The sequence below is a fragment of the Lepisosteus oculatus genome, chromosome 9 (assembly GCF_040954835.1).
Source record: "Lepisosteus oculatus isolate fLepOcu1 chromosome 9, fLepOcu1.hap2, whole genome shotgun sequence".
Classification (NCBI taxonomy): Eukaryota; Metazoa; Chordata; class Actinopteri; order Semionotiformes; family Lepisosteidae; genus Lepisosteus; species Lepisosteus oculatus.
In genome coordinates, this window is record NC_090704.1 from 27,661,755 (window position 1) to 27,675,881 (window position 14,127).

Below are 14,127 nucleotides of genomic sequence, written 5' to 3' on the forward strand. Positions count from 1 at the left end.
AAGAGAAATTCAAAGCAGATTTTAATTAGATGGATTAAGCAGTTTGAAAGAGGCAATTTGGTGCTGCTTTTAATTACACTGGTACTGTGTATGATTAAAAAGGTTGTGGCTTTTCACAGCGTTGGATTGGTTTTCCTAGAGTCTCAAACTGCTGCTTTTCCCAGAACGTAATCCAAATAGTACAAGAGTTCTTTCCTTCTACTGATATTCAGCAAATATAAAAGCACAGCAATAGCTGACTAAATAGAGTGGTTGTCTTCCGTTGTCCTGGAAGAATCCAAGGTCTTAATCATAGGTTAGCTGAGTTCTGCTGAATTCTATTTTTTTTGTGTCATATTTTTAAATTTGCTTTCAACTATTAATACCCAGTAAGGAAGCTGTTTAAGTTGTTTAGAAGCTGTATTAATTAGGCTTAATGCATAACTATTCATAATAAATAGTACAGTACTATTAAATTCACGTGAAGCTAAAACCATACTGCAATACTTAGAATATCTAAAAACTGCAGGATTCAGAATTCTAAAGCTCAAATTACACAGTGGAGTAAAAAGTAACATTATGTTACTATACCTTAGATTTCACACAATATTAACTTTGCTTGTATTTAACTGCAATGTCCAGCAAAATCAGTCTTGATACAAAAAATGAGTGTAGATGCTGGATGTTTTCAGCATGGAAAAAATATTTGAATATTAATACTATGATGTGCATATTGGACAATTCTATTTTAGTAGTTAAACCTTTCAGCTTTTTGGAATATTTCATTTTTACGTGTATCGTTTAAAGGAGTCCAATGTTTAAATGTTGGAACTCAATATTTTATGAAGCACTACTGCTCAATATAGGTGTAGGTTTTCAAAAATGTAGATCAATATGGTGTATATAATATATTTACATTTTTATTAAGTGTCAAAAATCCTTTTGGTAAATGTAACACATCCCTCAGGCTACAAAGAAATTAGATATAATCACATATAGAAGCAGGATATTCACAGAGAAATAGAAAAGAACAACTTTGAATTATCATCTGAAAGTTTATTTTACATACTGTGCAAAGAATTTGTAATCAGTTAACAGGAAAAAAAACATATAACTGTCTTTCTAAGGCATTTATTGCCTTAAAATAAATGACATTTTTGTGGCTTGATATAAAAGATTAAATAAAAATACATTACATAACATTGTCATCATTCTCTGTAAAAATGTTTCATAACTTTTTTTTTACTTTAAATAGGCTAATAAAATAAATAATTTGTACACATGTACAGTACCAATCAGATGAGATAATTATGCATTTACAAAGTATGATGCAAAAGTTAAGGAAAAACCCTTATTGTACTGTAAAATCTGGTAAGGTTAACCAGAAATAGCCTGCTTTTGTCTATATTATGAATGAATTATGAGGCAAAACAATGGATTTTCATTCAGTAATATTCCTTCCACAACATTCTAAATGGAGCAATACACCCTGTCTGAGTCCTGTGTGGTTGACTTTTCTTGTATTGTGTATTGAGATGCAATAAAATGGTTAATTGTAGCCATAGTGCAAGAAGATGTTTAGTGCTCCCACTGCTGGCAGAGAGAAGCAGAGATGGAGAGAAACTTGCTGCTACACTGGTAGAGAAACATACAGTACTTCCCCAAAATCAGAACAGCTATCAATCCTACTGGGGAATAAACCTCCAAATAGTTTAGTTTAGTAGATTTATTGTACTAGATTTGTCGATGTTTAGTTAAATATTAATGCTTTGGCAATAGTATAATCCATAGGTTATTTCAATAAGAGTCTGAATTTTAATACATTTAAGGAACATGTCAGAGCTGTGAGTATCAAAGATCTCTCCAAACCAATAGTTCCCCATTTCTCCTCAAACAGACACAATCTTTCAGTTTTATGTTTTAGAACTTCTATTGCAGAAAATACCCAAAACCAAAATTATTAATTTGCAGATTTTGGCTTTCCACACATCTCCTCTTGTTATACCTGAGTTTGGACACTGTTTTTCACCTGCTTTGTGCTCATTTTCCCTCAGCTGTCTACCCCTTTGTGCCTACTCTGTCTTGTTTTCTCCTGCGCCTCATTTATCTGCTACTTTCCCTCTCTCCCTCACATCTTAAGAAGGCTCCACAGCTGAAACCTTGTGTTTCTTTTCTTTACCTTTCTTGATGGAATTAACATTTCCCTGTTACTTTGAATTTGAATGTCAGCACCTCTAAAATACAAGCCTGACCAACAGTTGTATGAGAGAATGCTGAAGATGGTTGCCATTTAATTAGCAGAGGCAAGGTCAGCAAAATTACATAGGTAAAATATGGCAAGAAGAAGAGGAGCCAGAGGAGAAAAAATAAACACACCACAAATGATAAAGCCTGAAACTAAATTATACTGAAACTAAATACAAAATAAAGGATTCCTGCAAACCTGCAGGTTAGTGGCATTAATAAACTGTCATAACATACAAAACAAATGAAAAGGAGCATATATTTTTGGGCAGTCTTAATTTTTCTGAGCCAAGATCCTTGGCTATATAATGTTTCTTTATTAGCCCTATACAATTTCTTGCATTAGGAATGCGTCTTTTCGCATACCCCAGCTTTTCTCCAGGGAGAGACACAGACACAGGGAGAGAAGCTTGGGGTCAGAGCACAGGGTCTGCCATTGTACGGCGCCCCTGGAGCAGTTGGGGTTAAGGGCCTTGCTCAGGGGCCCAAGGGAGTAGGATTCCTCTGCCGGCCGCGGGATTTGAACCGGCAACCTTCCGGTCACAGGCGCAGATCCTTAGCCACAGAGCCACCGCTCTATAGTGGTGTATTGTTTTAAATTATTTAGAATTGCAACAGGCATGGTTAACAGGTTCCACACACACCACCATTATTCACATCAGGAAGGATAATGCTCCTGTATCCTGCATAAACTCATATTGTCTGAAGAAAAATAAAACAAAGGTATGACAATGAATTAAAGGCCTTTCAACGCCTTGTGAGTAAAACACAATGTTACAGTACATGAACATGCCAAGTTTAATAAACGCTGAAAGAAGGCGGAGAGCATTACCTATCTGCACACAGTAAACCTGAAAACCACTGTAAACGAATCTGTCGTTGGAAGAAATTATTAGAGACAGAATTTAGTAGGCATACAAGATTCCTGGTTTATGTTAAAAAATAAAGGTCTTTCTCGATGTATCAGAGATAGAAACTTCCAAAAGGCAAGCAAAATGAAAAGCTTGCAAAGTCATCAGTCCATTTGTGAAAGAACAATTAACACAGAAGTGTGCGAATAGATTCCATTGTCACAGAAAACGTAACGAAATCGAGCAGAAATACATGCAAAACATAAATAAAAACACAGATTTCATGTAAAGTGCAGGTGTGACCAGTGCATAAACGTCCTAAAACATCCCGGAATTGTGTTTCCCAACGACGATGTAGACCACAGGATGTTCCATAGTGTGCAGCTCTGCGAGAAAACGTGGAAGCCGTTGTCCAGGCTGAAGAAAGGAGAAAAGAAAAGGAAGAATGAAACCCTATTTCTAGGGACTTTTAACACTAGTGCTTAGACCTGAATGCTGGAGCTGTACATTTCAACTAATACCACACACACTTATTCCAAAAATAGAGATGGACGGTACAGAGACCGCAGGAAATCATCAGCTGTACAGATAAAACGTCTGAAGAGGCGCAGTTTGAGGTCAGCACACAGGAAAGAACGTTTACATTATGCCCAAAGACTAATAATTCCTTTTTTGGGACTCCTAAACGTGTAAACAATGCAACTACGGACAAAAAAGTCAGCTCGTCAAAAATGCAGAATTACTCCGATAGCTACTCACAATTACAAAAAGGATAGCATCACTATACATGTAGATAAAGGAGCAAAAATATAGGCATCCACAAGGAACACACAACAACAACAACAACACGGAAAAAAGAAATACCTGTTGCCTTGGTACAATGAATCCTTGCAGTTGGTATCTGCAGATCTCACTCCTGTCTGTTATGGCTACTGCCACCTGCTGGTAGAAGTGGAAATAAAACCCGAGTTGCGCCAGCAACGGTAAAGGTCACATTAAGGGATGTCAATTTTAAATGTTAGTTAAAACTACGTCTAGTGATTTTGTGTACCACTGAGTGCAGATTACAACAAATTTAGGACCACCAAGTCTCAAACATAATGCTTTCACTTAATCTGAGCCCTAGTTTACAACTTAAGATGTTTATGCTTCTATCTGTGAAAATAAGCACTAATTAGCACTGGCTGTAACGGACTAACTGCTTATATCTAATATATAAGCGAAATAATACATAGAAAAAGCTTCAGGGTGGATTGCCAATCATTGCCTGGAAATTACCACAACAAACAGGACTGTTGGAAGAACATGTATCATTATTTGGTGCATATAATGCATAATATAATGCACCAAATTAGATCAATGCATTCTTGGGCAGCATAGAAATTGAAATTCACAGGAATGATGTATTCCAAAGGTAATGCAGACAGAGTCAAAGCCTGAACTACCATACCCGTGCAAAGTTTTGCAGGCTTAGAAGCATGGCACAGTTCAGATGACAGTAGGACTTAGATACAGTACTTAAGTCTTCAATTGTTTTTGGCATTATGTCTAAATGCTTTACATCAATGTCCATTCACCACTTCAGGCTGGGATGCAGATAAATGCATTTCTTAACAGTATCCTGAAATGAGTGGCAAGGTCTTCTAAAGTCAGTATAGGGTTTCATTAATGAATATGAATAAGAGGTGTTTCAATACACCTTTTTTAAATTAACAAATTAAAATAACATTATGCATTCAATATGTTGAGTATATTTATATTGACATCATTATCTCAAATTCAGTTCACTGAACATAGCACAAAGGCATAACTGAAAAACTGTTAAAAGACAAAAATGGACGACATGATGTGGTGGTAAGGACACTGTGATCTTTTAAAGTTGATCCTGGAACTGTATCTTTCTAGGGGAAAATTCCCCTCTACTTTTCTGGGGCAAAAATCAAAACAAATCCATTGCTATAGCAGTCACCGATCTGAAATTAGATCTTTGTTTTCAGACCCTTTTTCCATATCCCTCATGTGGCATTCCAAAAATATCCATTTACAACTTTACACCTCAATAACACCAAAGAAACACAACTCAAGCACAATGGCAGTGAAATTCATTCAGTCTATTGTGTCTGTGGCCCACTGTTCACAAAAGCACCCACTCCGGCTGCTGGAATGGAAAACGAGAAGCAAAGCGTCATTCTTTATTTTCTGAGCCTCTGCTCCTTTCCTGTAACTGTATAATTGTCAGCTGTTACTGTATCGCCAGTCTGAGGTGAGAAGCTGTTATAATAATGGTGAATAATTTACCGGATAAATGATTTCAAAGCAAAGCTCTAAATGAAAGCAAGCCCAAGCATGCATGACAACAAGGCAGTTGCTCAACACAACTGAAAGAAGGAGACTCAAAGCACTTCCTCAAAACCTTCAGAATCGCAAGCAGAGGGCGTTTCTGTAGCATGTTTCTACCATGCGTGTACCTGGAGACATCACACACAACTACAGTAGTCATCAGCTTATTCTGTTATAGAGCCAGATATCCTCAGATCTCTTAAAGCAAGCAAGGATCCAACTAGACAATACTGGGATCGATCCACCACTGCTGATGGTGTGATGCACTGTGATGCACTCTTCTGGTTCAGAAATTCCAAACCCTTTTCTTCACAGATTTGCAAGGTACAACGCTGCAGAAGAAGCCGTATTTTGGATGAGACTTTAAACCAAGGACCGACCCACATTTTGGGCACCACAGATTCATATATTACCATTTACAAATGTGGGGGTTAGCCCTCAAGCAAAGGAAGAATCCAGAAAAGGTTTTAACTTCACGGCTTACTGATGTTCCCTCATCTTCCTCTGGATCAAAATCTGAACTACCCTGCTTCTACTCTACAAGTCAGCACTTCAGAGACATCATTATTGGGACTTCTTGATAAATAACTTCGAGTATGCATCCTCAGACAGAGAAAGAGACTGCATCCATTTGTTTTTACTCTGTGCCAGCACGACGGTACAGAAAATAACAGGTTGTGTCCTAGCTAACTTTTAAACAAATACAATTTTCCCCTAGCAACTGTCATCTATATGCCAGAGAAAGATAGACACCCAGTCACCGTCATTCACATTATCATCGTTCCCTTCCACCTCCAGCAATGTTATTCTCTAATTTATAAAGTATAATAAACAATGTTACATAAACATAAGTTATTTCACAATGGTATCTGTTTCCATTCATGTTTTTATATATATACTGTATAGTGGATTAAACAATATGTGCCGCAACATGTGGACGCAACATAATTTTCATAGCTCTGTCAACGTCAACACAACTCCATCAATATACATTTTATGCCTAATATTGTATTCCTGTCAGGAATATTCCTGACTTCTGTGTGAGTCTAGTGCTGAGAGAAGCAACCATTAAACAAGGTTAATTAGTTCTCACTAAAACTTTGATTTTAAGAAATATTGTTCAGACATAATGCGGAGGGTTAGCATTAAATGAGAGAGGCTGTAATAGAATAATGGCTTCACTATAGTTTTGGAGTAGTTTTAATATGCGGAATGGTGCTTTCCTGCACAGAACTATGGGAATACCATGCTACAGTATACTTTTTTAAGGAATGTGCTCTGTAGTAATACCATGGACCAATATAATAAAGCACTGTGAAACCTTGTCAGAACCACAGGAAACAGAAGCAAAACGATTTAAAACCAAAGTGCAAGTGCAAAAACCACAATAAATCCGCCAAGGTGAACTTCGTTGAGATTTAACAGGTGAATTACTGAACCTGCACAATGCATTTACACCTTTTCCTCTGTTTGGGCCTCTACAGATAACGTCAATCTGTTAACAGGTCAAGAAGAAAAACGGCCAGGTTCTGATCGGCTGGGGAGGAAATGTGTACCGTCCCTGCGACCTGACAGCACAACACTCTGTCAGCAAGCCCCCAGCCTTATAGCTCTGGTCAGGACAAAGACCTGTAGATGCTAATTGTGTTCGACAGGCACAATCATACAGCAGGCAGGAGATTAGGAGAGTGTTAATTGCGTTCAGTGGCAAAGGGAGTCAGGAGGCAGCCTGGTGTCAGGTGAGTGGGCTGTGTTTGCAGGTGGTCAGGGGTTCCCAGAGGGTGGGAGGGAGCTTCACCACAAAGGATCTCTCTCTGACAGGAGGGCTGATGAGCAATGAAATCCCATCAGCCCACGCAGGGGGCAGTTTGGTATGTAAAGAGCACACTTGTGACTGTTGTTTTGGGTGGTTGTGTTTTGTTTTAATCACAGACCACCAAGGGATCCTCCAAAGCCCAGTGATTCCAAGCTGTCATTTGAGGGTGAAACCACCTGATGCAAAATCATTTTTAACTGGAGACCTTTCTGTTTAATGCATTCTTTTGTGGGTTCTTGTTACATTTACAGGTATTTTGGTCTCATTAACAATAAGACTAGGTGTTAAAGACTTATCAGCATCACTGTGGTTTGCAGCTATTGTGCCCCTCCTTTCTATAGAAAGGATGAACAACTGCATCCTGTTTGATTTACTTAGCTGACCATTGATTAACTCTTTAACTCACTGCTTAAAGAATTAAGGATCTGCATCAACAAGGACTAGGGAATGGAAAGGAACAAAAATGCCCAGGCTGCACACACACTTGTGATAGAGAAAGAGGATAGATCCCTATATTCAGAACTATGTAAAACCTACTGTTATTTAAGAACCTTACTATTGTGACAGATCTCTTCTTATAGCAACCCTTTGATTAAAAAAATACATTGTAATACATGTATTGACTCTTGGGCTAAAACGTTTTCTTCTATTCTCTCTTTTAAATGCAGAATGCTTTACTCAGGCTAATAAGATTTTGAATTGGGCACCTAGGAAATGTTAATGGTTTTCATCAGGTTCTGGACAATGTAAGGAAAGTCACAAATATGAGGAAATCATTTGGCCCACCCAGAGCATTTATTTGCTTAGCAGCCTCATTAATCTGGCAGGGCAGCCTGTTCCAGAGAAAGAGTATTCCCGGCACTCCAGTAACACGTCTCATGTTTTCCTAAATATCTAGTTTTCAATCAGGCTAAAAACTACAAAGGTAAAACATTTGTATTTGAAACTATTAATCCAAATAAGAGGGAACCTTTTTTGTTTTTCAAAATGCTTGTTTTCATTTTCTCCTTATAACACTTAAGTTTCAGTGCCAGGGGAGCACAATTCCAGCCTTGAAGGTTTGAAATGTCTAAAGGCTTTCATTTCCTAACTAGCAAATTGCCATAATTATTTGCCTAAACAAACCAGATTAACCCCTGTGCCCAGGTGTTTCGGTGGTGATTTAAAGAGACCTACTGAAAAAGAACAGGTGGACTGTGGATCTCCAGCTAGTAGTTGTGCACCCTAGCACTACACCTTTACTCACAATATGCCTGGTTGAGCTTCAGTGTAGAGTTATAACATCAAGAGGCACAACTGACTTGATCTTATCAACTTATCAAGAAGGCTGGCTCTGTGTTGGGGATGAGCCTTGACCCCATGGAGGTGGTGGCTGAGAGGAGAATGCTGACCAAGCTCACAGCCATCATGAACGACGCCTCTCATCAGCTTCATGGGACTGTTATTAAAAGCGGAGTACTTTTAGCAAAAGACTGCTCCAGCTACGGTGTTCAAGGGAACGTTTCCGCAGGTCGGCGGCTGTCAGGGTGTATAACGCTGCCCTAGGGTAGGACTGTTAGCCCTTCATTTGCTCGTCTATGGACAGCATGTTTGCTCCATTGTACTTTTTGGACAATCAGTCTGTATAAACCTATGCACATTTTGCACATATTTTATTGTTTTTACAGTGACTATGATCATCACATTTTGCACACACCTATGTATTTATTTTTTATTTATTGATTTTGTTGTCTTTTGTTTTATAACTATTCTGATGTCTGTTTTTGCTTGTCTTGGGCTGGACTGCTGTAACACATCAATTTCCCTTTGGGTTCAATAAAGTCATATCTATCTATCTTCACCACATGTCATCTCCAGGAAAAATGCTGGAAACGACAAACCTCTGTATATGTCTTCATGTCACAGAAACCGTTGACTTCAACACTAAAGCACTGTGAATGAGGCTCCTGAATTACCAAACTTTATCATGACTTTAACACTTAAAATAATTACAGTGAATAAAGCTAAAAAAACTTCAGTTACTCATACCTGAAGAATGAGTAACTTTTTCTAAATTAGCATGTAACAAACACTGACGTCTAATAGGATTTAAAAGGTGGGTATGTCATTGTATAAACACTAAAACCACAAAACATGACAAATATAATGTAATGGTGCCTAGTACTTCATTAATGTATTGTATGTGTGACCTGCTTGAAGCACATCAATCAAATCTAGCCCACTACAGTAATGAATCTGACACCACTGGGTTGTTGTCTTTGTAATATTCATTTGTCATGTTCATGGCTTTTGTTGTAGATAACGACTGTATATATATTTTTTGGAATGTACACTTTCATGTTAAAGTTATTGCAAAAATTCTGTATTAAGTAAAATGACAATTTATGGATTTACAAATTATGCTGTTTAATATTTGTAACCAATTGGGTTGATCAACAGGGTGTCTACTGTTAAGCCTCGGGATACAGGAGTGTTGGTGCTGTTGAAAGCAAAATGAGCTGAAGACAATGCTTTGCTCCAGCTCCTGGTGGTGTGTTGTGGGATTTTGTCCCATTCCTCACATAATACCTGGAAAAGCATGTGCCCGTTCATTGATCTTTGTTGCCATGGATGCTAAAGTCATCCCACAGATGTTCCATGGGGCTCCATGGGTCTGGGGAGAAAGGCATCCACAGAATAACAGTCCAATTCCCAGCACTTGAGAAAACAGACGCTCCCTGAGCAGCACGAGGACATGACATTCCAGCAGGACAACAGATCGCATCAGATTGAGGTCACTGGAGGGGAAGCAAGTGTGATGCCAGGACTTCATCAATGCTGTATCATGTCCATGTAGTCAAGCTGGCATCAGTTCCTACAAGTGGAGTTCTGTAGTGACTAGACACTCCTCTCCAGACCAGCACAGTTGATAGTGATGAGCAACTCTTGGCAAGATGTGTGACTCATAGTCTGCATGATGGTAGCCTATCACTGTATGGACTTCATTTCACTGTAAGATCTTGCCAGGTTAGATACCTTTTGTTTACTTACAGTTTAAAATGCACTTACTTAATCCATCTCCCAATAAACTGCTGACACAAAGGTGCCTCTGTACTTCGGCATTATGCCCAGCTTGTCAATAAATTTCATAAGCTAGACACAGTGGTTCTTTTATATATGTTTTTTTCAGATAGAGACAACTTAATGGTTATGCAGCAGTCACCATGATTCAACTGTGTTCACGGTTACTCATGATCACTGAAGTCGATAATACAAAAGATTTATTCAATATCCAAATTCTATACACTTTTTCTAAAACATGCAATTTATCATATTTTTCTTTTGATGTGCAGTATACAGTATATCACTAAGTGCTATCTGAACTTCATTGCACAATGTGACTAATTTGTATATTTTTTGTCTACATTGGTTCTCATAGAATAGAACATTTTGCTTTTTTAAAACTGAGCTCCAGAACTTTTTTTTGTTTTTATTGTTCCTTTTTGTAAAACAAAATTAAATAGTGCTCAAAAGGCAATACAATCCTAATGGACTATGGCACATGACAAAAGGTGATTTATATAACTACAGATGCAGCCATTCAAAATGAGCGGGGTACGCTGCGGTACAACGCGGTGGGCATATCGCATCAAATACCGTCATAACACGTCATTTCGCGTCATACCGCCCTTTACCGTATGCAAATTATATTATGTTAATAGTAGCCAGAATCACCTTGTAAAACTGGCAGGTGGAGCTAATAAAACTTTCATGTACAGCATTTGAGTTGTCACCAGAAAAAAACTGGTTTCGAATCCTGCTCACTGCTGAAGGACAATCTTTACTCAGTTAAGAATTTCAGTTGTATACTCTTTAGACTTTCAAATTTAAACTGTGTATTACAGCATGTTAATCATTAGACATTAAAAAGTTGGTATATTTTTTGAAAGCAAGATAGGTCAGTTGGACAAGAGAACGCAGCCTACCACCTTTATAATAAATATTTTAATTATGCAGAAATATTTTATTAATCAAAGTCTTTACCAAGATATTACTAATAGTATTAATAATGAATGACTTCGGACAAGCTTTAAACTCAAAGTATTACCCTGGTCCACATTCTTTGTAATCGTCTTTGTAAACGAAAAGACTTTATTTTTTCATTGACAAAAAGTAACACCACAGCATTTCGTTGATCCGATCACACATTCGTTTTCAATCATACAAAGTCTTGAGAATCACCGATTCACTATGCCTTTCACGTGCTCATAAAAGATACTAATTTAGGAACATAAACAGATCACTGTATGTAAACTATACTGTATATGGCTGGTCTTGGTAGTTTAAAGAACAAATACACACCAGTATTCCATTTCTCCCTAAACATTTTAAGCATCAAAGTCTTACATGTGGTTATTTCAGAAACGGTTTTATGTGCTGCTTCTGACCATATTATTGTAGTTTTATATACTTTGTGAAAATTGATCGTTTTAACCTTTTCTGCGAATAAGCTCGTTATCTGAGTAAACAAAAGCATACTTTTAGAATTTGATCAATAGGGAATAGAATATGGAATCGCATATCTAAATAAATTAATAACGATATAATTATATTAATGTACTGTTGCACAAAAAGTAGTATAAGACTTTCCATTGATATCTGTATTGCTGTTACACTGCATGACCTGTCACTTTCTGTGGTGTGATGGCTTAATAACTGACTTATAAGGCTAAGGTTGGAGGTATGATCCCAGCTGTCAACATGAATTTTCTTTTAACAAATAAACATTTCTTTGGAAAACTAAAATAGCAAATATTATTGTCATTATATTGATTTTTTTTATATTTCTAAATATCACAACATGTTCATACTGTACAGTATGTACACAGTGGTACTGCAGGGTGTAGGGCGCAAACCCATGTAATTTTAAAGACCTCTACTTGTGAAACTTTTCACAGCCTGTACATAAAGCTATATACACAATACTGCTGACAGCAGGAAAATTCCTATTCTTTACTCAGCAGCTTATTAAAAACAGCACCCACGTTGTTCAAGACGATTTTTTTTTACACAGAAGACTGACAGAGGTTCACGTTGTGATCTATTTTTCTAAGAAAACATGTGTCAGTCTGTCCGTGGGGGGAAAGTGGACTGTCTTTCATTGGAAGACTTGCCCTATTCTACCTTGAAAATGAATAAGTTGAGAAAAGACTTGTGAAACCAGTTTGTTAACAAACAATGTAGACACAGAGACTCAGACTGTGGATTGAAATTTGGCACAGCCAGCACAGAGAGACAGACAGAGATAGAGACAGAGACAATATAGTGCCCATAATATTTGATATTTTAGTTTTTCATAAATGTTTATTTGTTAAGAGAAAATTCACGGCAACAGCTGGATTTGAACACTCACCCTCAGGCTTATAAGCCAGTCACTTCAGCCATCACGCAAAAGAAACAGACACGTATCATGTACTGAAACAGCCATACACATATCAATAGAAAGTCTTATACTACTGTTTGTGCAACAGTACATGAATATAGTTATATTATTATTTCACGAGGAATGACAGCAGCCGAAAGCTTGGGAGAAATTAGAATTGTTTATTGTGATGTGGAGATTTGGCGTGACCCGCTTGGCTGAGGGCCAACCTCCCGGCCGTTGGACGGGGAGGATAGGACCCCCATGTGACCAATTGGGTAGCTGCAAAGGTAGAGAGGGGGTGGAGGAGGGATGCAGAAAACGAACGAGGAAGAGGAGAGGGTGACGTTTGATATTTATGGAGACCCGTTGCTTACGGCAGGATTAGTGAGAATTGCAGCAGCTGTGTCGAATGAGCGCGGCTGCCTTCATTCCTCCCAAACTTTCATTAAAAACTCCATTAATTTCTTTAGCTAGCTATCCGATTTCATATTATATTCCCTATTAATCAAATTCTAAAAGTATGCTTTTGTTTACTCCGAAACGAGCGTATTCTCAGAAAAGGTTAAAACAATCCATTTTCACAAAGTACATAAACACACAGCAATATGGTCAGAAGGAGGACGTAAAAACATTTCCGAAATAACCACATGTAAGACTTTGATGCTTAAAATGTTTAGGGAGAAATGGAATACTGCTGTGTATTTTTTCTTTAAACTACCAATACCTGCAATATACAGTTTACATAATATGTTTATGTTACTAAATTAATATCGTTTATGACATTCAGATGCGTTATGCTCCTATTCTTTTTATGCTCAGCTACTAAAATTTCCCTTTAGTTGTAAAATTCCATATAAATATTCAATACTAAGCGGATTGAAACGTGCATAGTAAAGAGATTAAATGATTAAATCTTTTCACTACAGACCAATGCACCACGAGTGCCCCTGTCATCATTTTGGCCAGCCAATCACGTACCGCGGTACGGCGCGGGGGCTTGTGCATAGTTGCGTGAGGTATGGGGTTTGTACCGCAAACTTTGAATGGCTGCATCTGTATTCAATTAGTTTTTCATTTTGAAATGTAAAATTGTTACTTTGAAATTAAGACACCAGCCAAATGAAGTCAAATCACATCATGGGTCTCAGAGAATCTAAGCAATAGTTTTAAGTCTTTCTGTCATTACTATTGTTAATGTGTTTTGCTGTAGTTAAACATTGTTTTCATGTCTTGTGACTTACTGCCACCTGCTGGCAAAACCTGCGCTGGAAAGGTTGGATCTTCCCCACTCAGCCAGGTTCACTCCTGTTGTGTGATACAGCTCAGGCATTTTTAGAGATCTCTTTAAATAAACTAAAATAAACTAAATTGAACTAAAAATGAATGAAATATTGAAATTGAATTAAACTAGAAATAATTAGTTCAATTAAGCATGTTTCATTTGGCTATTATGATGTATTATTGTATTGTTCAGAAAAAGTCTATGAAAGTAG